We start from the raw sequence: 24,729 nt of genomic DNA, 5'->3' as shown, positions 1-24,729 counted from the left end.
TGGAGGCCAGCCTTGCCTATAGCAACTACACAGCTTAGCACACCAACTTCTCCATGCATGCTGTTAACTGGCCCAGACAGCGGAAACAGGCACAGTGCCTGGGAAGCACGAAAGAGCTTTGTCCTCAGAGCAGATTCCCATGCTGCTCTCCTGTAACTCCCGCCATCACCCTAGGCTATCCTGAGGGCCGCCCCACCCATGGAAGTTTAGGATAAACTCAGAGGCTGTTCCCTCTGTGTGGTTAACTGGCACAGGCAGTGGAGACAGGCACTGAGACTGCAAAACAGGAGGGGACTTTGTCCTCCCAGCCGATACCCACACCACTCGCCTGTAAGCACTCCCAATGCTCCAGGACTATGAAAAGGCAGAAGAACATTGTTCAATCCAAAATCCCTCAAACACCAGAAAGAGGGCTTGGTGAGTCTGAAATCACCAATCTTCCTGAAAAAGAATTCAAAATAAAAATCATAAGCATGTTAATGGAGCTACAGAAAAATATTCAAGAGCTAAGGGACAAATTTGGGAAGGAGATAACTGGAATGAAACAAACAGTGGAGAATTTAAAAGCAGATTAGATGTGGTACAGGAGACAGTAAATGGAATAGAAATTAGAGAAGAGAATACAGAGAAGCTGACACAGAGAGAGAAAAAAGGATCCCTAGGAATGAAAGAATATTAAGATACCTGTGTGACCAGTCAGAACAAAACAATACTCGCATTGTAGTGGTACCAAAAGAAGAAGAGAAAAAAGGACAGAAATTGTCTTTGAAGAAATAATTACTGAAAACTTCCCCAATGTGAGGAAAGAAATAGTCTCTCAGGCCAGGAAAGTACACAGATCTTCCAACACAAGGGACCCAAGGAAGATTACATGAAGACATATAATAATTAATATGGCAAAGATCAAGGACAAGGACAGAGTATTAAAAGCAGCCAGAGAGAGGAAAAAGATGACCTACAAAGGAAAACCCATAATGCTATCATCGGACTGCTCAGCAGAATGCAATGAAGCCGAAGGGCCTTGCACCAAGAATACTTCACCCAGCAAGATTATCATTTAAATGTGAAGGAGGGATTAAACAATTCTCAGATAAGCAAAAGTTGAGGCAACTTACCTCCCACTAAAGTTCTCAACAGTATATTTTAAAGGGACTGCTCTAGATGGATGTGTGCCAAAGGCTAGCTGTCACTACAGAAAATAAAACTACAGCAAAGGAAGCAGACCAATCAAATTCTCATCAAATGCTAAACTAAATCATCTACCCACAAAGTAAGTCAAGGGATACCCAAACAGCACAGAATATGACACCTAACATATAAAGAGAGGAGGAGGAAGAAAAAGAAGGATGTGTGGGAGAATCTTCAGATTGTGTTTATAACAGTATAATAAGTGTTAAGGTAGACTGTTAGATAGTAAAGAAGCTACCCTTGAACCTTTGGTAACCATGAATCCAAAACCTACAATGGTAATAAGTCATATCTATTGATAATCACACTAAATGTAAATAGACTGAATATACCAATCAAAAGACACAGAGTTACAGAATGGATAAAAAAGCAAGACCCGTCTATGTAATGCCTACAAGAGACTCATTTCAAAACCAAAGACATACACAGACTAAAAGTGAAGGGATAGAAAAAGATATTGCATGTGAACAATAGGGAGAAAAAAAGCAGGAGTTGCAATACATATATGAGATAAAATAGACTTCAAAACAAAGGAAGTAACAAGAGAAAAAGAAAGACATTATATAATGATAAAGGGGTCAGTTCAACAAGAGGATATAACCATTATAAATATCTATGCACCAACATAGGAGCACACAAATATGCACAACAAATAGTAAAAGAATTAAAAGGTGGAAATAGAATGCAATGCATTCATTTTAGGATATTTTAACACACCACTCACTCCAAAGGACATATCAACCAGACAGAAAATAAGTAAGGACACAGAGGCACTGAACAACACACTAGAACAGATGGACCTAATAGACATCTACAGAACTCTACATCCAAAAGCAACAGGGTACACATACTTCTCAAGTGCACATGGAACAATCTCCAGAATAGACCACATACTAGGTCACAAAAAGAGCCTCAGTAAATTCCAAAAGATTGAAATCCTACAAACCAACTTTTCAGACCACAAAGGCATAAAACTAGAAATAAAATGTACAAAGAAAGCAAAAAGGCTCACAAACACATAGAGGCTTAACAACATGCTCCTAAATAATCAATGGATCAATGACCAAATTAAAATGGAGATCCAGAAATATATGGAAACAAACGACAACAACAACACAAAGCCCCAACTACTGTGGGATACAGCAAAAGCAGTCTTAAGAGGAAAGCATATAGCAATACAGGCATATTTAAAGAAGGAAAAACAATCCCAAATTAATGGTCTAATGTCAAAATTATCAAAATTGGAAAAATAAGAATAAATGAGGCCTAAGGTCACCAGAATGAGGGATATAATAAAGATTAGAGAACAAATAAACAAAATTGAGAAGAATAAAACAATAGCAAAAAGCAATGAAACCAAGAGCTGGTTCTTCGAAAAAATAAACAAAATAGATAAGCCTCTAGCCAAACTTATTAAGAGGAAAAGAGAGTCAACACAAATCAACGGAATCAGAAATGAGAAAGGAAAAATTATGACGGACCCCACAGAAATGCAAAGAATAATTAGAGAGTACTATGAAAACCTATATGCTAGCAAGCTGGGAAACCTAGGAGAAATGGACAACTTCCTAGAAAAATACAACCTTCCAAGACTGTCCCAGAAAGAAACAGAAAATCTAAACAGTCCAATTACCAGCAACGAAATTGAAGTGGTAATCAAAAAACTCCCCAAGAACAAAACCCCACGACCAGATGGATTTACCTCAGAATTTTATCAGACATACAGAGAAGACATAATACCCATTCTCCTTAAAGTTTTCCAAAAAATAGAAGAGGAGGGAATACTCCCAAACTCATTCTATGAAGCCAACATCACCCTAATAGCAAAACCAGGCAAAGACCCCACCAAAAAAAAAACTACAGACCAATATCCCTGATGAATATAGATGCAGAAATACTCAACAAAATATTAGCAAACCGAATTCAAAAATACATCAAAAGGATCATACAGCATGACGAAGTGGGATTCATCCCAAGGATGCAAGGATGGTACAACATTCGAAAATCCATCAACATCATCAAAAAGAAAGACAAAAACCACATGATCATCTCCATAGATGCTGAAAAAGCATTCGACAAAGTTCAACATCCATTCATGATAAAAACTCTCAACAAAATGTGTATAGAGGGCAAGTACCTCAACATAATAAAAGCCATATCTGAGAAACCCACAGCCAACATCATACTTAACAGAGAGAAGCTGAAAGCTTTTCCTCTGTGATCAGGAACAAGACAGGGATGCCCAAACTCCCCACTGTTATTCAACATAGTACTGGAGGTCCTAGCCATGGCAATTAGACAAAACAAAGAAATACAAGCAATCCAGATTGGTAAAGAAGAAGTTAAACTGTCACTATTTGCAGATGACATGATACTCTACGTAAAAAACCCTAAAGACTCCACTCCAAAACTACTAGAGCTAATATCGGAATTCAGCAAAGTTGCACGATACAAAATCAACATACAGAAATCTGTGGCTTTCCTGTGCACTAAGAATAGAAAGAGAAATCAGGAAGACAATTCCATGTACAATAGCATCAAAAAGAATAAAATACCTAGGAATAAACCTAACCTATTCCCTGAAAACTATAAGACACTCTTAAGAGAAATTAAAGAGGTCACTAACAAATGGAAACTCATCGCATGCTCGTGGCTAGGAAGAATTAATATTGTCAAAATGGCCATCCTGCCCAAAGCAATATACAGATTCAATGCAATCCCTATCAAATTACCAACAGCATTCTTCAATGAACTGGAACAAATAGTTCAAAAATTCATATGGAAACACCAAAGACCCCGAATAGCTAAAGCAATCTTGAGAAGGAAGAAGAAAGTGGGGGGAATCTCACTCCCCAACTTCAAGCCACAGTAATCAAGAGAATTTGGTACTGGCACAAGAACAGAGCCACAGACCAACGGAGCAGAATAGAGATTCCAAACATTAACCCAAACATATATGGTCAACTAATATTCGATAAAGGGGCCATGGACATACAATGGGGAAGTGAAAGTCTCTTCAACAGATAGTGCTGGCAAAACTGGACAGCTACATGTAAGAGAATGAAACTGGATCACTGTCTAACCCCATACACAAAAGTAAATTCAAAATGGATCAAAGACCTGAATATAAGTCATGAAACCATAAAACTCTTAAAAAAAAACATAGGCAAAAATTTCTTAGACATAAACTTGAGTGACCTCTTCTTGAACATATCTCCCCAGGCAAGGGAAAGAAAAGCAAAAATGAACAAATGGGTCTATATCAAGCTGAAAAGCTTCTGTACAGCAAAGGACACCATCAATAGAACAAAAAGGTATCCTACAGTATGGGAGAATATTTTCATAAATGACAGATCCGATAAAGGGTTGACATCCAAAATATATAAAGAGCTCACCCACCTCAACAAACAAAAAGCAAATAATTTAATTAAAAAATGGGCAGAGGAGCTGAATAGACGGTTCTCTAAAGAAGAAATTCAGATGGCCAACAGACACATGAAAAGATGCTCCACATCGCTTGTCATCAGAGAAATGCAAATTAAAACCACAATGAGATATCACCTCACATCAGTAAGGATGGCTACCATCCAAAAGACAAACAACAACAAATGTTGGAGAGGTTGTGGAGAAAGGGGAACCCTCCTACACTGCTGGTGTGAATGTAAATTAGTTCAACCATTGTGGATAGAAGTAAGGAGGTTCCTCAAAATGCTCAAAATAGAATACCATTTGATGCAGGAATTCCACTTCTAGGAATTTACCCTAAGAATGCAGCATTCCAGTTTGAAAAAGACAGATGCACCCCTATGTTTATCACTGTACTATTTACAATAGCTAAGATATGGGAGCAACCTAAATGTCCATCAGTAGATGAATGGATAAAGAAGATGTGATACATATATACAATGGAATATTACTCAGCTATAAGAAAAAAACAGATCCAGCATTTGCAACAACATGGATGGAGCTAGAGGGTATTATGCTCAGTAAAATTCCCAGGCGGAGAAAGACAAGTATCAAATGATTTCACTCATATGTGCAGTATAAGAACAAAAGAAAACTGAAGGAACAAAACAGCAGCAGAAGCACAGAACCCAAGAATGGACTAACAGTTACCAAAGGGAAAGGGACTGGGGAGGACAGGTGGGAAGGGAGGGATAAGGGCAGGAAAAAAGAAAGGGGGCATTATGATTAACATGTATAGTATGTGTGGGGGTACGGGGAGGGCTTTGCAACACAGAGAAGACAAATAGTGATTTTATAGCATCTTACTATGTTGATGGACAGTGACTATGAACAGGTATGTGGGGGGGACTTGGTGAAGGGGGGAGCCTAGCAAACATAATGTCCTTCATGTAATTGTAGATTAATGATACCAAAATAAAATAAATAAATAAATAAAATAAGGAAGTACAACCCCAAATGAATAGTCTAAATTCACAATTATTGAAACTGGAAAAAGAAGAACAAATGAGACCCAAAATCAGTAGAAGGAGGGACATAATAAAGATCAGAGAAGAGATAAATAAAATTGAGAAGAATAAAACAATAGAAAGAATCAATGAAATCAAGGGCTGGCTCTTTGAGAAAATGAACAAAATAGATAAACCCCTAGCCAGACTTACAAGAAGAAAAGAGAATCTACACACATAAACAGATTCAGAAATGCAGAAGGAAAAATCACTATGGACACCACTGAAATACAAATAATTATTAGAGAATACTATGAAAAATTATATGCTAACAAACTGGATAACCTAGAAGAAATGGATAGCTTTCTAGAAAAATACAACCTTTCAAGACTGACCCAGTAAGAAACAGAAAATTTGAACAGACCAATTACCATCAATGAAATTGAATCAGTAATCAAAAAACTACCCAAGAACAAAATCCTTGGGCCAGATGGCTTCATCACTGAATTTTATCAGGCATTTAGAGAAGATATAATACCCATTCTCCTTAAAGTTTTCCAAAAAATAGAAGAACAAATACTACCAAACTCATTCAATGAAGCCAACATCACTCTAATACCAAACCCAGGCAAAGACACCTCAAAAAAGAAGAAAATTAAAGACCAATATCCCTGATGAACATAGATGCAGTGGAATATTATTCAGCCATAAGAAGAAAACAAATCCTACCATTTGCAACAACATGGATAGAGCTAGAGGGTATTATGCTCAGTGAAATAAGCCAGATAGAGAAAGACAAGTATCAAATGATTTCACACTTCTGTGGAGTATAACAACAAAGAAAAATCTGAATGAACAAAACAGCAGCAGACTCACAGAACCCAAGAATGGACTAACAGTTACCAAAAGGAAAGGGAGGGATAAGAGGATTAAGGGACATTATGATTAGCACACATAATATACGGGAGGCACAGGGAAGGAAGTATAGCCCAGAGAAGCTTAGTATGCTGATGGGAAGTGACTATAATACTGTATGTGGTAGGGACTTGATAATAGGGGGAATTTAATAACCACAATGTTGCTCATGTGAAATCTGAGCATAAGATTGTGTATCAATGATACCTTAATTTAAGAAAAAAAGAAAGTCAAAGGGAACATTAAAGTAACCATTCATGCCTTCACGTCCAGCTATGTTGACTTCAAGAGGTAGACTGTTAATCAAGTGGATTTCCAGATTTCTCTTTTCCCAGGATTTCTATAAACATCAGATGAGAACTTGGACTTCCAAAGAGCACTTGAAAAACTGAAACATGCTTGTCCTTTGGTCAATCCCATTAAATATCACATATCCCAGTATTGTTGCAGGGGTTTTCTGACATAGTTGATGTTACATTTGAATGCAGAAATAAATAAAAATTTTAAAGTTTATTTTGAATTTATTTTCTGTGCTGACATATTGGTTGAAAATGTTTAAATATGATATATTGATCATTATTATTATGGTAATTAATATATGCCCCATTTAATACAATACAATTGAGATTTAGGTAGAATTACCTACTACCACTCACATACCTTAAGTCAAGCATACCTACAAACAAAGAATAGAGAGAACGGTCTCTAATTGATTGTGTGAAAAATAATGGGAATGAGGGAAGCCTCTCCTCCTGACACACACATTCCTCCACAAAGAGGAAGTGAGCAGTCAGCTGACCTGTACTGTTAAGTCCTGTAGGAGAAAGAGACACTCCTTAGTTTACATTTAAAGACAGCTACTAATGAAAATAAGAGCAATAAAACTGTAGCAAGACAATTTCAGGAAGCAGAATGAATATGTAATTTTTTGAAGTACTGAGATCACAGCTGACATGATGTTCTCAAATTTTAAATAAGGACAAGAAAATACTTCTTTTATTTTTTTATCTTTTCTAAGGATAACAACCCACAGTAAACATAGCAATATATAGCTTATTTCTTGGTTCCTCTCTGGCCTGTCCAGGCAAAGCTCAGTAAAGCTGTTCAAAGATCACTGATGACCTAACTTGCAAATTCAATAAACTTTTCTCTATCCTCATCTTATTTTAGCTTTATACTGAATTCAGCACAGTGAATGTACATGTAAACACACACACACATATTGGCATATGGATATACATGTATTTAGTTGGTGCCTTTATTTCATCATACATGGTAAAAATGACAAAGTAACATAATTAAAATCAATTGTAGTACAATATCTACATAGATTTTTGGAAGAACAAATAGCAATGGAAGTTTTTAATTTAATTGTGAAGCTTGAGTATGTTTTACTTCTGTAATTTAAAACAGTTAAAAAGCAACCTAAACAGATTTCAAGCCCTGGAAAAATCTGATGAACTCATGGTGTTTTCTGAGGGCTGAACTGGTTTATGACTCTATTTAGTTTGAGCTGACCCCCACATCTTTCATGATTGCATCAAACTTTCAGAGAAGCCTGTACCACAGTCAGTAATAGAAAAAGAGAAAGCCACTAGATTTGATGTTATATACTCAGAAGTTCTTATTCACTATATGGATCACTGACCAAAGGCCACAAAATCTCCAAATTGAAGCCATGAATGAGAAGGAAAAGTTCGCTGCTGCCGGGGGCACCTTTGTCCTGATCCACAGCAGCACAGTCCTCTCGGGTTTGATGTGCCTCAGCGATGTTATTTTGGGTTAGTTACTAGGCAACTCTGCCTGTGAGTCACGGGGGAGCTCTCGGCAGCACCATCATCTGTGTCATCTTTCAACAGACTTAACACAATAGCTAAACACCAGTCACCTTTCTCCACAAAGGCCCATGTCAGAAATCAGGAAGCTGGGTCGTGTAGGATGATTTTATATTGTAGGGTTCATAGTTGGCTTTCATGTAACTTCAGAAATAAATATCATTAAGATTATTATGGAAGTAAATGGCTTACTAAAAGTAGTACAGAGGACAAAGAAACAGAAATCCCTAAGATGGAACGGTCAACAAAGGACATCTTTGGAAGATTATTGTATCTTTCAGGTCTCCAGTTACTGTCTGCAGTGTGCTGAAATATCAGCTTGACTCTCCCCTTCCCCGTGTTGAGGACAACACATACGCCATAGACTCAAAGCCTTCTCTCTGTTACTTTTAGCAGTATCCATTAATTCTTTGACTTAACATTTTGTCTATCCTAACATATAAAAGTTACTAGAGATTGTGGATTTGCCGCTGGAGTAGGAACACATGGGTAATGAAGAAAATAAAGGCAGATAGTCAACTGCCCACAGGACTCTGCCTGGCCAATGTGCCACAAGTAAATGACTTTCAATATTTCACTCTGCTCCTCTCTCTAGATCAATTTTCTCTACTCTGGGTACCTACGACCATCTAACAACTCACACTGAAAAGAATCTGCATCCCCTCCCTCTCTTTATCAAGATCAGTTGTACGTGTGTAGGACTGGAGCAGTGCATGGGGTCCCATTCACAGAAAGGCCCCACACCTGGTCAAGGTTTCAGTGTCACCATCTGAAATTGCAAATAATTTATAATAATGTGCCCTATGCTTTCCTTTTTCACTGGGCCCCCCAAATTATTTAGCCAGCCTTGCTTTTCACTCCTTAGTTGAAATCAGTCACCACTCCTGACCATTCTTCCTCCTAAACTAACCTAAAAGCCCAGTTGTTTATCCCACTTTGATGGTTTAAGCCTTTGGCATCCCAACGCAGGAACCTGATAGTGACAAGGATTTTAGAGAGTATCTCCTTGACAGGAGGAGGAGTTAGCCGTGAAGAAGGGGAAGAACATTCCAGGCAGGACATGCAGCAGTTAAGAGTTCTGAGGGGGAACAAGGCTGGCAGCTGGCAGGAGAGAGGCTCAGAAATCCCGGGTGCTCTCTCCTTATTCCCTTTTCTCCCAGTCTCCCACTGAATGTCAGCCAGATCTAGGACTTCTAGTTAGAATTCCTCACTCCTGGCCCCATGTATATCTGGATCTAACATGAAACTTTATTAGCATATTTTTTTAATCTGTGGCACTATCTCTTACAATTTAGAATTTACCCTTGGATTCTCTATACACTCAAGTGTTCTACTGTTAGGCCTGTCCTAACCGCTATAATTGGGGGAGGAAGTCAGATAGAGTTTCATCTTTAAGCACTTTTAAACATATTACCTGTCATCCAACCACAACAAATTATGTGTCTCTATGATTTTGCCCAGGCTGCTCTCCTGATCTGTTAACTCCCTACCCACACAGACCCCCAGGAAGTTTAGCCAACAATTTCCCTCCAACCACTATCTTCTCAGAAAGGCTGAATTTCTAGGTAAGAATTTCACCCCCTTCCTTCTCTACATTCATGCAGCTGGTTTGCATATGTCTGCTGTAGATTCAGCCACATTTGTTGGATGGGTAGAGGAAAGAAACAAGAGTTCTGGCACCCTAAGGAGTTCAGCAAATCAGCAAGTGAAGGCATTTGAAATGGAAATATTACAACCACCAAAGAAAACTCACTTATTTCTCAATTTTCCCAATTTCTTTTCCTCACCAGAAATCGCCAGAGCTCTGCTGAATGGGCTGGCAGCAGTCTGAATTGGGCCAACACCTCTCAGGAGAAAAGCCTGAGTGCCCTCTCTCCAGCCCTGATAGAGAAATTAACCGTAAGTCAGCTACATCAGCCAGCCCAGCTTCCGGCATGCCTCTGTGCTCCCCACATGGACAAGGGAAGATCTCAGTTAGTCCTGCCTTTCCCACTGCAAGCAACATATTGGCATTTATGCTGGTTCACTGATTCTAAGGGGTCAGCAGGAGAGAGCCACAACTCCCTCCAATTACCCAGAATAGCTGAACTCCGCAGACACTGGGAGAGTACTTCACACACGTCTGTGCGAGCAGCCAGCTATAAACCAGTCTCTATGTATGTACAAAAGACTGAAAGACTAAGTCATTTTCAAAGAAAAAGAAAAAAGATGGCACATGAAAAATCTCTCAATCCCTCCTCCTCCCCAAGCAAAATAATTCCAACTAAATTAGCTGTTCTCGAATTAGGAATTCAGTGTACAATTAAAAAAATACCTCAAAATAAAATGCTATAAATGTACTTAATACAATGTATTAGTACTTTTATTTATAATCAAATTGAAATAATAGAGAAAAATAATTTTATATTATTTTTGCATTTTAGTGTTCCCAGCTTAACACAATGAGAAATGTTCAGAATATCCTGAGGAACAATATAAGAAAAGAATCATCACTCTCCTCCATTACCTACTCAATATTTACTCTGAATTATTAAATATATAATGTTAATAAATGTGACAAATTAACATTTAATGCCAGTAATACCACTCCCTGTTTTCTGTTATTTTGATATTTACCTTTTTACTTCTACTGTAGTTTCAAATTTTTTATCTCTTTTGAGTTTATATTGCTGATTCTCATTTCCTAGTTCCAATTTGTCCCCTTTGTCAGACTTCTTTAATTTTTCAACCACGGCATTCTGTAAAGATTAAGAATGTGCAGCCATAAGCTAGCTTTATCTTTCAGACATGAAGAAATATGTTTATAATCACACACACACACACAACCCCAATCATATTTTCCTGTGTCTTTACAGTCACACTCTCTTTGACAATGCAAAGTGCATTAAAATGCAACTGCATTATGCTACACCATGAATGACTTAATGTTAGAAATGTCTTCGAAGGAAAGAGGAATACATTACTCAAGTGCAACTGCTTTTGAAATTCCCTTGACATTGAACATGTACTAGTAACATTTGTGGGAAAATGTATGCACTATATTTAATAGCATCACTTTTTAAGGATAATTAAAATGAACTCCCCTGTGCCATTCCATGCTCAGCACCCAATAGTGTGTGCCTTGTACTATCTTCCACCTTGTCTATGTTGGAGAGTAAAATATCTATATTTTCTAAATTTACCTCAAAGGAGTAACCTAATTATAGTTTAAAATTTTTATGGAAAGCTGAACATTCATACAGATAACGTGAAAAGTTAGGTTTTAAAAAATTAGGTTTAAAATATATATCCTTATGTTCCACTTTATACTTCCATGCAGAAAAATGACTTCAGCATCACTTCTCTGCACTGTCCTTATTACTAGTGGACATTCAAGCCTTCCACAGTGCCCTAAACCCCAAAGCTTATTAATTTTGCCTTTAGTTTACTTAGAAGCAGAATGCTAAACATTCTTCTAACATATAGAGAAATAAGATGATAATACTACTAGAAATCTAACAATAGCAATAGCAATAGTAATAATAACAACATAACAACTAATAATTATATAGCATTTACTATATGCCAGGCATTTATATAAGACCTTTGCATATATTAACTCATTTACCTCTGTAATGGTAAGGATCTAGATAGAGTCTTTATATAGTCTCTATATATTTATAGAGTATACTGTTCAGATTTCAGTCTTTGTGAAACAACTGAGAGTTCACAACAATGTATGGTCTGCTGTGATCTAACTATTTGAAGCAATGCCTACAACAGAGATTTCAAATGGTTCTGCAAATGGTATCTCCTTAGATGCCTCTATCCTTGGCCCAAGCAGTGCTGCTTCCTACTAGACAACCACTAACTCCTCTGGGTACTGCTCTTGCCCACTATACACCACCTGCTTGGCAAGAACTGCTTCTCCGGCGTAGTTACTTCTGCTAAGACTGTGGCCTTGGCGGGCCGCACTGCCGCGGTACTCACATTGCCTGCCACAAGAGAACATTAGCAGGGGTATGTTACAGGGGACGATATGCACCACTGCAATTCAGATGCTGAATGTGTGCCTAATTATATCTGCAAGTGTGTTACTCTGGGCATAGGGCTTATTACTTTTACCAAAGCTTAAGAATGATTGCAGTTATGTGTCAAAGTAGAATTTCCTTCTGCTATTCTGCATTATACTCCTTAGCAGTAATGGAAAGCACTGTTACAATATTTTATAGGGTGTTGATACAAAATAGCTTTTATTGGTGTAAGATTTCTTTCCCCTTCCTACAAATCATATCTCAGGCAGGGCTGAGATGACAGTTACACCGGAGGAACAAACCCCGTGTTTTTCCTCAAAAACTTCACCTTTGGAAATTAAAGAGTTATTTGGCATAATTTGTAAATTTATTTCCTCTCCCTGTAAGATAAGTTCTTTCTCACAAGTCCTTTGGAAATATTTCAATGGAGCTTTCTCATTAGTTCAAAGTATATGACAAGCCATGTCAAAGTATATGACAACAAGAAGCTATGAATTAAGTCTCAGGTAATTTCAGTACATCAGGATAATCATGACTGATTATTAGCTAAATGGGTTTCTTAAAAGCAATAGAATGTATAACTAGAAATTAAGGGTTATTTAACATTTAATCACTACCAATGGCATACATTGTGGTGCTCCCAAAACATGTTTTCTGCCCATCATCATTCCCTTGCTCTCTTGCAGTTAAGCTCAGCCATTTATTTAATTCTGGAAAACAGCTATGAGTGGAAGCCAACGCATAGAAAAATAATGCATAACCTCCCTGAGAAAGCCATTCTTTGCCATGACTGCAGTCATGTATGAAATGGTAGAACTCTCATAAGCCTAAAATCTGATCTGTAGCATCTGATGATGTACCTGGTGTGAATATTCCCAAGATGGCCAATTTTAAGCTGTTAAGGTACAGTTATTGAATGAGGGCTTGGGAAGATATGAGCAGAATTGGTTCTCAACCAATATACACCATGCCTAAAACACCAGTATAAGCTCCAAGAGGAGACACACTTATAATTTAGCAACATCATCCCATAACATTGAAGTAAATAATATTCAGTATAGATTTGGTTAATCTTAGACCTCTACATTGATAACACTGTTTAAGGAATTGAGAAGATATAAAAGTGTAAATCTATTAAGGGGAGAAAGTTTCATAAATACATTAACAATATGTCTCCTACACCCTGTAAAAGTTTTCAGCATGAATTCATAACGTAGCATAAACATTTTACTGAGTGTTTATTATGTGCCAGGATTAATGCTCATTGTTTTTACACGTGTTATCCCATGTCAATGCAAACCCCTTTATCTTATCTCTATTTTGCAGATGAGAAAAAAATGGAGCAAAGAAATACAGGGGGATTTTAATCCAAGCATTCTGATTGCAAGCTCAGCATGCTGCTGAGATCATACCATCTCTATAGTATGAAACAAAACAAAACAGAAACAGAAACAACAGCGTAATAAACAGTGACTAGGACGTAACTGAAGGAAGTAAGGTTTTGTTGGGCTAACGTGTATCCTAACATTCTGAAACAATCGGTGACCACACTCAAGGAAGTGAGACACTGAAAATAGGAAATAAAAAGTTTGGAACTTTTCATTTTTCTCCCTACCTTCAGTGCAATCAATACACATTTAAAAAGTTCTTACATATTATTTTCTCCATGTGAATGAGGGATTGACTCTAAAGAGCCAGTATTTGTTAACAATTATAAATATCTCTAGCATGAAGAATGATTTTTCCAACCACTGTAGTTTGATAGAAACATCCCTTTTTAAAAATCTCAATTTATTCTTCACCCATTATAAACTCACAGATTTATGAAGTCCTGAGTATACTGCTCTGACAAAGGGAGATGGCTTAGCAAATGTCAACATTAGGGACCTTATAAAATGTTTCTCCCATTATTCTAATAATTTGACACTCTACAATAAAAAGTATCTTTAGGATACTTTTATTGTGTAAGTTCTTCAGAATTGATACTATCCTAGAATACCTAAATAAAATAGGTTTTCTTATCCTGGAAATTCATGAATCAATTTCTGGACCCCCAATAGCCCACCAAAGGTCTCTGACTCTTTGTTTATACAGCTTATTGGCAATAACTATTGTTTAACCATATTTAACTGAAAAGACATGCTAAAAGTTTGTTTAAATTTACTTTAACTGATCTCCTTATTTTTAAGTTTAAAAAGCTAATAGAATTGAATTAACAACTGAATTAAATTTTCTAGGAGAATAGTCGATATTATTCTTTCAGGTTATTAGAAACATTTTACACAATGCCTCCCAAGAACATCATTTTACAGTTTGCAGAAGTGCCCTGAATTAGTTTCATTTTCAAATGCAAATAGAAGAAATTTTCTTATTCCCAAAACTCTTTTAACTTCAGCACACCAAATAGCAAATTAGTCTCACCTGTGGGTAAGAAGACTGGATGAGCAGTGGAAAGTTCATTAAATTGTTCTTTTTGAAGTTCTTCAAGGTGACGTTTACATAAGGCTGCCTGAAGATGGTATGACTTGGCATAAGGTTGAAAATACCTTAACAAATGGATATAAAAATCTCTCTTCTGTCTATTCAGAGTTTAAATCATATGTTGCTTTCCTGAGTTCTGTTTCCCAGATTTTTTTCAGACTTAGCATGTCAACCTGCAACACCTCTCAGAAGGTTCCTGTCCTAACCAAATATTTTATTTTTGGAAGGTCACTTACCCTCTGTCTATATATTTCCCTCCACAACTTCTCAGACTGATTAACAACTGGCCTAGAACAAGACTGATATTCAGCTCCTTCATTCTCTTGTCAAATACATCTTATCATCTCCCTGTCTTACACAGGTTTTGCTCCTTAAATAACTTTTAATAAAACTTAATGCCAGCAGAGCAACAATTCTGCTATTATCAAACTGTCCTAGAAAGTTATGCATGAATGAGAACATTATATGCTTTCCAGATGGAAAAGTCTTGAGATAATTGGAAATACTCGGATTTACAAACAGAAGTTCTTGACTTTCAAACTCAGCTTTGTCACCATTTGTTCTCTAAGCTGATGTAATTCATGCATTTCTCTAGGACTTCAATTTCTTGACATGTAAAATAACAAGGTTGAACTGAAGTTCCTTTCATACCTGAAATACTAGCAGATAAAAGAAAATAGTGAAGCAGGAACGGATGATATGTCTAGGAGCAAATGAGACAAGGGACTCTAGCTCATCTGACAACTTGAGAAAGAGCACCAGCTACCAGTCTGCTCCTCACCCTTTGAAAAATCCACCTGCTGGTATAATCCAGTTACTCACGCCAAGCCCAGACGCCTTCACATTTAGTGGAAAAGCCCAACAGAGGCACAAATCATCGTGCTGTACAGGAAAATCTCACACACACCGATCAACCTAGTTCATCATAATCATCAATACAATGGACAAAAAAAACAGATCACTGGACATTTGAAGAAAATCTGTATCATGTTAGTGAAAGACCAAGATGAACAAACACAACTCTTGATACTGAAGGAAACTATTCTAATTTAGGGAGAAAGAGATTTTTCCAAATTTTAGCTTAAAGACCTTACAGAAATTATAAATAGTATTCTACTCACAAAAGCATAAAAGTAAATCACATAAAAGGAGCAATTCATTTAAAAGAGAATTACCCCATCTTTCCCCTAAAATAATTATTTTCTGACTATTTTGAATATATGACAAATTCAATCTATAGTGGGAAATATGTAAATATTCAGTGAGCGATAATTATCATTTAAAAAACATCTTTACAGCCAAAATCACAGATCAATGTTTATATTGATTAAGCCCATTCAGTACCAGACAGAACAAATAAAGGAGAGAGCAAAACAAAAACAATAACAAAATTATGCCGGCAAATATTCTGGTAAAATTTCCTAATTCAAAGTGCAAAAAAGTTTATTTTTAATAATTAACTGACCCTGTTGGATACCCCATTAACAACATTCTAAATGATAAATACAAGCAATTTTGTCACAACAGTTTTATGCCAGGGAAACTCAAGTATACATGAGGACTCAGGTGTGCAAAATAGTCTTAAAATTCCCTGTAACATTAAATTGCTCAAAGATTGTTCTAGAATAATAAACAGGGAATCCAAAAATAAGTATGGCATGAGATACAAGAAGCAGTGGCAATATGACACTGAAGAAATACAGAGAGTTTCATTTCTTTGGAAATTTTTTTCTGATCACAGATTCTAGAGCAATACTTAGGATATCATTTTGAAATAAAAGAACTAACAGCACAAGAAGTCATCTTATATATGTGTCTAATGATTCTACTAGAATTAATAGTATTTGTATGATCATAACATTACAAATGATATATTGGAGTTTTCTGTTTTTTATAATCTGCCTATTGACAAAGGACAGGATAATTAGAGTTACAGAACAGAATGCAATGTCTCCAAGTTTGACCATGTAAAAATAATAATGTAACAAAAAACAGAATGGGAAGCAAGAAATGTAGAAAGGAAAGTAGATGTGCTAATTTCCTTATGTTTCAGAACAGGAGTCAATAAAGACAGGCTTAATTTAATAAGTCAAGAAGACAATTTATTAAAGATCAGGTAAACAACCACAAAAAAATTAAAATGAGAAAGATAATTATCAAAAGTCATGTAAAGGAGTCAGGATTTAATATAAAGATAGTAAATTTCTCAAACCTATGGTGAGGAGTCAAAAGATATATTTAAAGGTGATCAATCTAGGTATACATATATTATCAAATTGGTAATAACCACTAGACAAATCAAATTCAGAAAGTCTTAGTGGTTGCCTATAGGCATTGGGGAAAAGGAATTATGAGTGCAAAATACATAGAGAGATCACATTAATTTACATACATTTATACCACTTCATATATCTTTAACATATCTTATTTCACAGTACTTTTGAATGAATACCTGTGATAGGAGAATAAGTCTAAAATGATATGGATAATTTTAATAGCTTATACTGGTGAATTACTTAGCTTATAAAAATATATTCACATGAATTATCTTACTTATGCCTAACAATTCTTAAGAAAGTGAGACTCTGGTCACCAATTTGTGTGTGTGCATTTTTTCCACAATACCAAGCAAATCTCTAACAGCAGCTGGGCACCCTAAAATTCAACTCAGTTCTGACACTATCTACCCATAGATGACACCAGATTCCTCCATTCTACAAGACTGTCCCCATTTCAGCTTCAAATTACAAGTCCAAGCTGTCACCTGTGCTTCTATCCAACTGGCCATAGATTGGAGGTCCCAAACCCCCTCGTTGAGTTCAATTAATTTACTAGAGTGGCTCAAAGCACTCAAGAAACCAGTTTACTTACTGAATTATTGGTTTGTTACAAAGGTTATCAAAAGATAGGAATCAAAGATCAGATAAAGAGATACCTAGGGCAAGGTACTGAACGAAGGAGCTTCTGTCCTCTGGGAGTTTGGGCCACAGCATGGTGGTACGTAGAATTGTTCCAGATTACCAACCTGAAATCTCTATGAAGGCCTTCCTTTGGGATTTTCCAAAGTCTTCATTACATAGACATGGCTGATTAAATCATAGGCCATCGGTGTTTTAGTTAACCTCCAGCCCTGAAATCAGGGAATTCCAACCTTCTATTAACTAGTTGGTCCCCTGACAACCAGTTCTCACCCTGGGGTGCTTGCCTAGTCACCTTATTAACATAAAAAAATATACCTTTATTGCACTCATCCAGGAAATTCCAAGGGTTTTAGGAACTCTGTGACAGAAACAGGGTCAAAGACTAAATATATATGTATGTCTTTTTATAAATCACAGTATCATGAAAGGATTATATTATTCTTATATACAATTGAAGAAGAAAAAAAATAACGAATGTTGATGACAATGTGGAGAAATTAGAACACTCGCACATTATCAGAAGAAATGTAAAATGATATAACTGCTATGGAAAAAGTACAAAGTTTCCTCAAAGAATTAAAAATAGAAATACCATATAATCCAGCAGTCTCACTTCTAGGTATATATTTGAAGAATTGAAATCAAGATCTCAAAGATACATGTATGTATATACTCTTATGTTCATTACACAATAACCAAGGCATGGAAACAATTTAAGAGTCCATAGACAGATGAATGGATAAAGAAAATGAGGCATATATATGCAGTGGAATATTATTCAGTGTTAAAAAAGAAGGGAAACCTGCTATACACAACAACATGGATAATCTGTAGGACATTATGCTAAGTGAAATAAGTCAGATACAGAAGAATAAATATTGCAAGATTCCACTTACATGAGGTATCTAAAACAGCCAGCTTTAGAGAGCAGAATGGTGGTTACCAAGGGCTGAAAGGAGGAGGAAACAAGGAATTGCCATTCAAAAGATATAGTTTCAGTTACACAAGATGAATAAATTCTACAGATCTGCTATACAGCATTGTGCCTATAGTTGTCAATACAGTATTATATACTTACAAATTTGCTAAGAGGGTAAATCTTGTGTTCTTACCACAAGGGAGAAAAAAATTTAAAACAGAAAGAAAAAAAAAAAGGTTAAGAGAAAGAAACCAGACTTACCCAGAGCCACAGAGCTAGTTAGATGACAATGTTGAAGCATAAACCTAGGTCTCCTGTTGTTGCTTTATTTTTTGCAATTTTAATTTTAATCAAACTAAGCACCATTTAAATGATTGTTTTGTTGTTTTGTTTCAAGTTTACAACACAATTTGTAATGACTCTATCTTGCATTTCCCCAAAACCAGATTCTGAGACAGGACTCAAGTACTGGTAATTTCTTCGGGAGGAGGTTCTAGAAAAGAGAGCTACTGGGGAGCAGTGCTGAGACTGGAAAAAATAATTTAAAAAAAAATAAAAGATACATTGTTAAGCAAGTTACCAATGCAGAAAACCGGAGTAGATTTCTTAGGGAACCCAGTAAAAAAAGCATGAAATACACACTCTAGAATAATTCCACCAATGAGCAAAGGAGCTTGAGAATTTATTTACTAAATGCTCCTAATGAGAGGAGATTAGGTTGGGGACATTTATTACCTGTTATTTCCTGCCACCTCTGCAAACAGGGCAGGTATCAGTGGCTTCAATTTGAAGTTAGGCCTGCAAGCACAGAAATGGTGGTGTGAAGGATATATAGGTGGAAATTTGCTAAAAACTGCCAACTAAATTCTAACAATCCTTGTGAGCAGAATTCCTATCTTGCTCTTTATTTCTACCACCAAGCATGGGACTGACATTGAATAAATATGTTATAATTCAACTGGGTTCAGAAAATCCAAGTATTCTGGACACATCACTGGCTTAGTAGACAGTCTTATTTTACCAAAGTGAGAAGACTTTTGTATAATTCTGCCACTGAATGCAAAGGTTCTTTGTATGGCATCAGTCCTCAAATGCTGTTTACAGACCAAATGCTGATTTAGAAGTAAGTTTTTACCAATCTGTACCAAAATAAGAAAAAAATCAATAATTTCATAATTTTGTGAGATTTACATAATTTGGATTATAGAACTGTGGTTTGAAATTATCTCTGTCCTGTATTTTTAATATTGAGATACCATTTTTCTTGAAATTACAGTGAAAGTAAATGATTTTCTATTTTTCCTATTCTCTATAGGTTCCTTTTATCTTCCTTTTATATCCTTGGGCAAATTTTTTTATGTGAGCATATGTTGTATAAGTCAATTTGTAATTAAAATCATGTACTTTATAATATAAAGAATCTAGAAACTATTGATATATAAATGCTATTCTTTTAAATAAGATTTTGTGGACTCACATTATCCTGTGAGTTTTTTTCCAAACCTAAAATAGCCTTAAAATCACTGATGTGATTTCATAAGGTAAATATGATAGCACACTTAAAAATGATAGATATAAAATTTGTTTACTCATAAAGAAACAGAAAAATGAACATCTGCTTGGCTATTTTAAGATTACATGGTTAAAAATTACTGCTGAGTTTAATTTGTGATTGATTGCTTTTACTTCTATAGTATGTAAATAAAATGTTTCATTTTGAATATGTTATATGAGGACTTATTGATTAGACCATTTACAAAGTAAAATATACGTGCCTCTGAAGAAAAATGATCTTCCTCACACAGCCTTATGTAAACTCTGGTGTATGCAAGATTAAAACGTCCATACTTTCCCAGTTTAACAACCACAAATATGTTTCTGAGATCACATCCTTCTCAGATCCTTAAAACAATAGCTCTTTGGAGCCAAAAAATGTAGTTTTGTCCAATTTCTCAATCTACCAATATGGATAGCTGAATTCCTACAAAGTTCTTTTCTGTATATGGAATGTTGAGTTTGATGTAAATACTTAGGTTGAAAAACTTGGAAAAATTATTAGCAACAATCTGTGATATTTGGGAATCTGATTGGTCTCTCTGAGAGACAAGTAGATCACACTATGAGGCTCTAGCCAAACACACATAGGCAGAAATTGATTAAAGTGAACAAACACACATAAACATAAATAAACATTGAAGGAATAAGAGTTACTATAGGACAATTTATAGCTTGGTATTATGTCTTCAAAAGCGGCTCCAACTTTGCATTTTAAAGGGACATATTTAAAATCTTTCCATTCATGGTTAATATTGTTGATTGACTACTTAACATACATTCCAGGTTTTCTTATTTTTAGAAGCTCTGTTTTGGAACTTACCAGATATGCCTTTATTAAATTTCTGCTGCATCTCTGTAACTTAACTCTCTCACAAGGCAGCAAACAGAGACTTTTATCAGGCAGAGCTGTAACAGTATATGATCACAGGACATCACCTCTGTTCATCTTTCTTAGACACATGGCATTCCTTTTCTTCACTACTAGTATTGTTTATGAACCCACTAGAATATGTCAGAGGCTAAGAAAAAATTCACTAAACTTTTTTTCTAAGCCACTTCCACATATTAATATGAATGTAGTAATCCATGTATGGCACTGTTTGTGTGGGGGAAGGGTGTAGAGATCACCATTGTTATTATTATTTTATCAATTGGCAAAATCACCTAAAAGATTTAATTATCTTCCAATACATAACATACTTTCAAAGATTAAGAATTTAGAACCCATTTAGTTTGAAATAATGGATTTTTAAACCCACAAAAGGCAATTGAACAGATATTTCTTATGAATATTCTAAGAAGAAATTATGCTAGTAGCAATTACTAAAGCTAAAAATGGTTGAGAGGGAGATTAATTACTTATAATATGCCATGAGTGACATGGAACAAAAATAGATGATTCTTCAATCTTTAATGCTCAAATGTTTTATTGGTATATTCTTGAAGAGAAAGGAAATATTATCCTATGGAAGAGTATTTTTAAAAGAATTTTTCAGTATCTCTATATTATTATGGTTTATCTTTCAAGTGCTATACGATTCTATGAGAAGCTTTTATGAAAAACAATGACTTAGTTTTAAGCCGTTAATGTTAAGAAGAAACATAGGACTTACTCCACCAGATATCAGGATTTATGATCAAGCTAAAGTAATATGTATGGCCTCATTGCAAAGACAGATAAATATATTAGTGGAACAGAAAAGAAGGTCTGGGAAGAGAAGCACTCATATATGAATACTTGATTGATGACAAAGACAATTTTTCATTAACTAGGCAATGGCAAAAAATTACGTTTTCGGAGGATAGCGTTTGGTCAGTGGCGTATCTGCATGTAAAAGAAAATATAAAACTAACCTCTACTTTCAAACATGCTCAAAAATTAAATCCAGGTGAGTTGTCATTCTAAATGTTATGTATAAAACATTAAATGTCCCAGAAGGTAGAAGAGAATACTTTCATGAACTTGGTGTATGTATGAAACTCTTTTTTCATTATGACTCATCAAAGGGAAAAAAGATTGATAATTGGATTACACTAAGTCAGAACTTCTCTTCACCTAAAGAAAGAGAAAATTCAGTGTGGAAACAACACATAAGTAAAAAAGTAAAAAAGGTCTTGTATATAGTACATATATTGGAAAAAAGAAAAACTTCTACATGTCAATAGGGCAGATGATCCAATAAATGAGTAGGAGACTTTACAGGTATTTCACAGAAGATACTCAAATGGCCAATAAGTATTAAAAAATGATTGATATCATTACCTATCATAGATATGCAACTTAAAATCACAGCTATATACCATTATATATACACCAAAATTGCTAAAATTTAAAACTGACAGTAATGTACAAGATTTGGGACAGCTAGGACACTGTTATGCTCTGAATTGTTATACAATGCTTGTGAATGGAAAAGGAAAACGAAGGTATCTTCTTAAAACTACTCTACACAATTATTTAGTAATGTTGGCTAAAATTTAACATATACAAAACCTCAGAACCAGAAAGTCCAATCCAAATTAAATACTCAAAATTGTATACATGTGTGTGTGTGTGTTTATGTGTATGTGAGCAAAATCATATACCAATATTCATAGTGTCATTATTTGTAATAGTCAAAAACAGGAAACAACCCAAACGTACTTCAGCTGAAAAATAAAAAAAAATTATAGCATTTTCATATAATGAAATACAATAAAGTGTTGAAAATACACAGTGCTATACACAGGGACATGGCTGAATGCCACAGCCATAATGCTTATCAAGGAAGGCAGACAAAAAAGAACATATACATAAGGTTGCCATTTGTATAGTTACAGAATTAAAACTCGGGATATTTTTTGTTTTGTTTTGTTTATAGAGGATTAGTAAGGTAATTTATTAAATACTGATAATGTTCTTTATTTTGACCTGAATAGTGGTTATATGTACATGATTATATGATAACTTATTAAGCCATATGCTTTCATTTTACATGTTTATGAATGCATGTTATATTTTAACTCATTAAGTTACTGCCTGGAAATAAATATAGCAACATGGATTGTATTAACCCTTCCACCTGAAGCAAACACAAAGAGGTAAAATAAATGAAGCAGCAATTTTCAAGGCACTGCACATCAGGCAATGAGGGACAGTGATCCCTTAAAGACAGAAAACAAGTGAGGGGAGCCCTATACTTGTCCCAGCCTACAAACTAAAGAGAATTTCCAGGAAGAGGAGACACAGGAGATGCTCTGAGTTGAAGAGAAAAACCTGAGAGTATGGGGAAACCAACCTGGCTAGAATTTGCACCTGTAATACTAGAGAAGAAAGAGGTATAGAGAAACAGAATCATGGATATCTGCAGAGGATCCCACTCGAGTATTCAACAGAATATGGATTGGTGCATGTTTTTAAATCAACCTTATAAGTCTGTCATGTTTACAGAATCACCCATAAATATTAATGTCAACAGTACCTGATGCTCATAAAGGGCCAGGAATATTATCAATTCCAACCAGTGAGAATGGAAAAAGTTACAATGTATTAGATATTGTACAGTTTTCAGAAGGGTCTTGCCTCAGTAGTGGGAAATAATTATCTCTACTGTAAATGCTGTTTTGGTCCTGCCTAACAAGTCTTAAAAGTAAGATCCAAAAGAATCAAACTGTTTCTAAGTAACTTAACTACATCCCAGAACAAATACCAAGAAAATTTTTAGGAATTCAATAATGCTCAGTAGTAAATCAGGTTAAATGCAAAAAGCATGGAATTCAAAGGTTACCAGCCATGTGAACAAGCAATAAGGTAACTCATAATGGGGAGGATATATTATCAATTAAGACCATTCAGAACTGACCCAGATGTTAGAATTAGCAGACAAGGTCATTTAAGTAGTCCTAAAGGAATTCCATGTGTTCAAACAGTTAAGGAAAACATGGAAATATGGACTAGACCCATACTGAACTTCAACATATGAAAATTATAATATCTGAGATGAAAAATACACTGAATGGGATGGGATTAAGATTAGTTTAGATGGGAAAGAAAATACTAGTAAACATGAAGACACAGGGACAAAAATTACCAAAAATGAAACAGATAAAAAAAATAATGTTAAAAGAAAGAAAAGAGCACCAATGGCCCATGGGACAACTTCAAACCTCATAGGACATATAATTGGAGTAGCCAAAGAAATCTTAGATACAGAAAAAATCTGTATATAAAGAAATAATGACCATTTTTCCAAATGTGATAAAACTTACAAACCCACAGATACAAAAAGCTCAATGACCCTCTAACATAAGAAATATGAAGAAAACCAAAACAAGGCATAGCACACTGATATTGTTCAAAATCAGAGAAAGGAACTATCATAAAAGCAGCATAAAAATAAGACACGTATATACAGAACAAAGATAAAAATGACAGTGTATTTGTTAGAACCAGTGCAACAAAAAGATAGTGGAGCAATATCTTTAAACTACCAGAGGAAAAAAAATGTC

This window comes from Manis javanica, chromosome 3 (genome assembly GCF_040802235.1).
Source record: "Manis javanica isolate MJ-LG chromosome 3, MJ_LKY, whole genome shotgun sequence".
In the NCBI taxonomy this organism is placed as follows: Eukaryota; Metazoa; Chordata; class Mammalia; order Pholidota; family Manidae; genus Manis; species Manis javanica.
The sequence above is the reverse complement of the archived record's forward strand: the minus strand, read 5'-3'. Positions refer to the sequence as shown.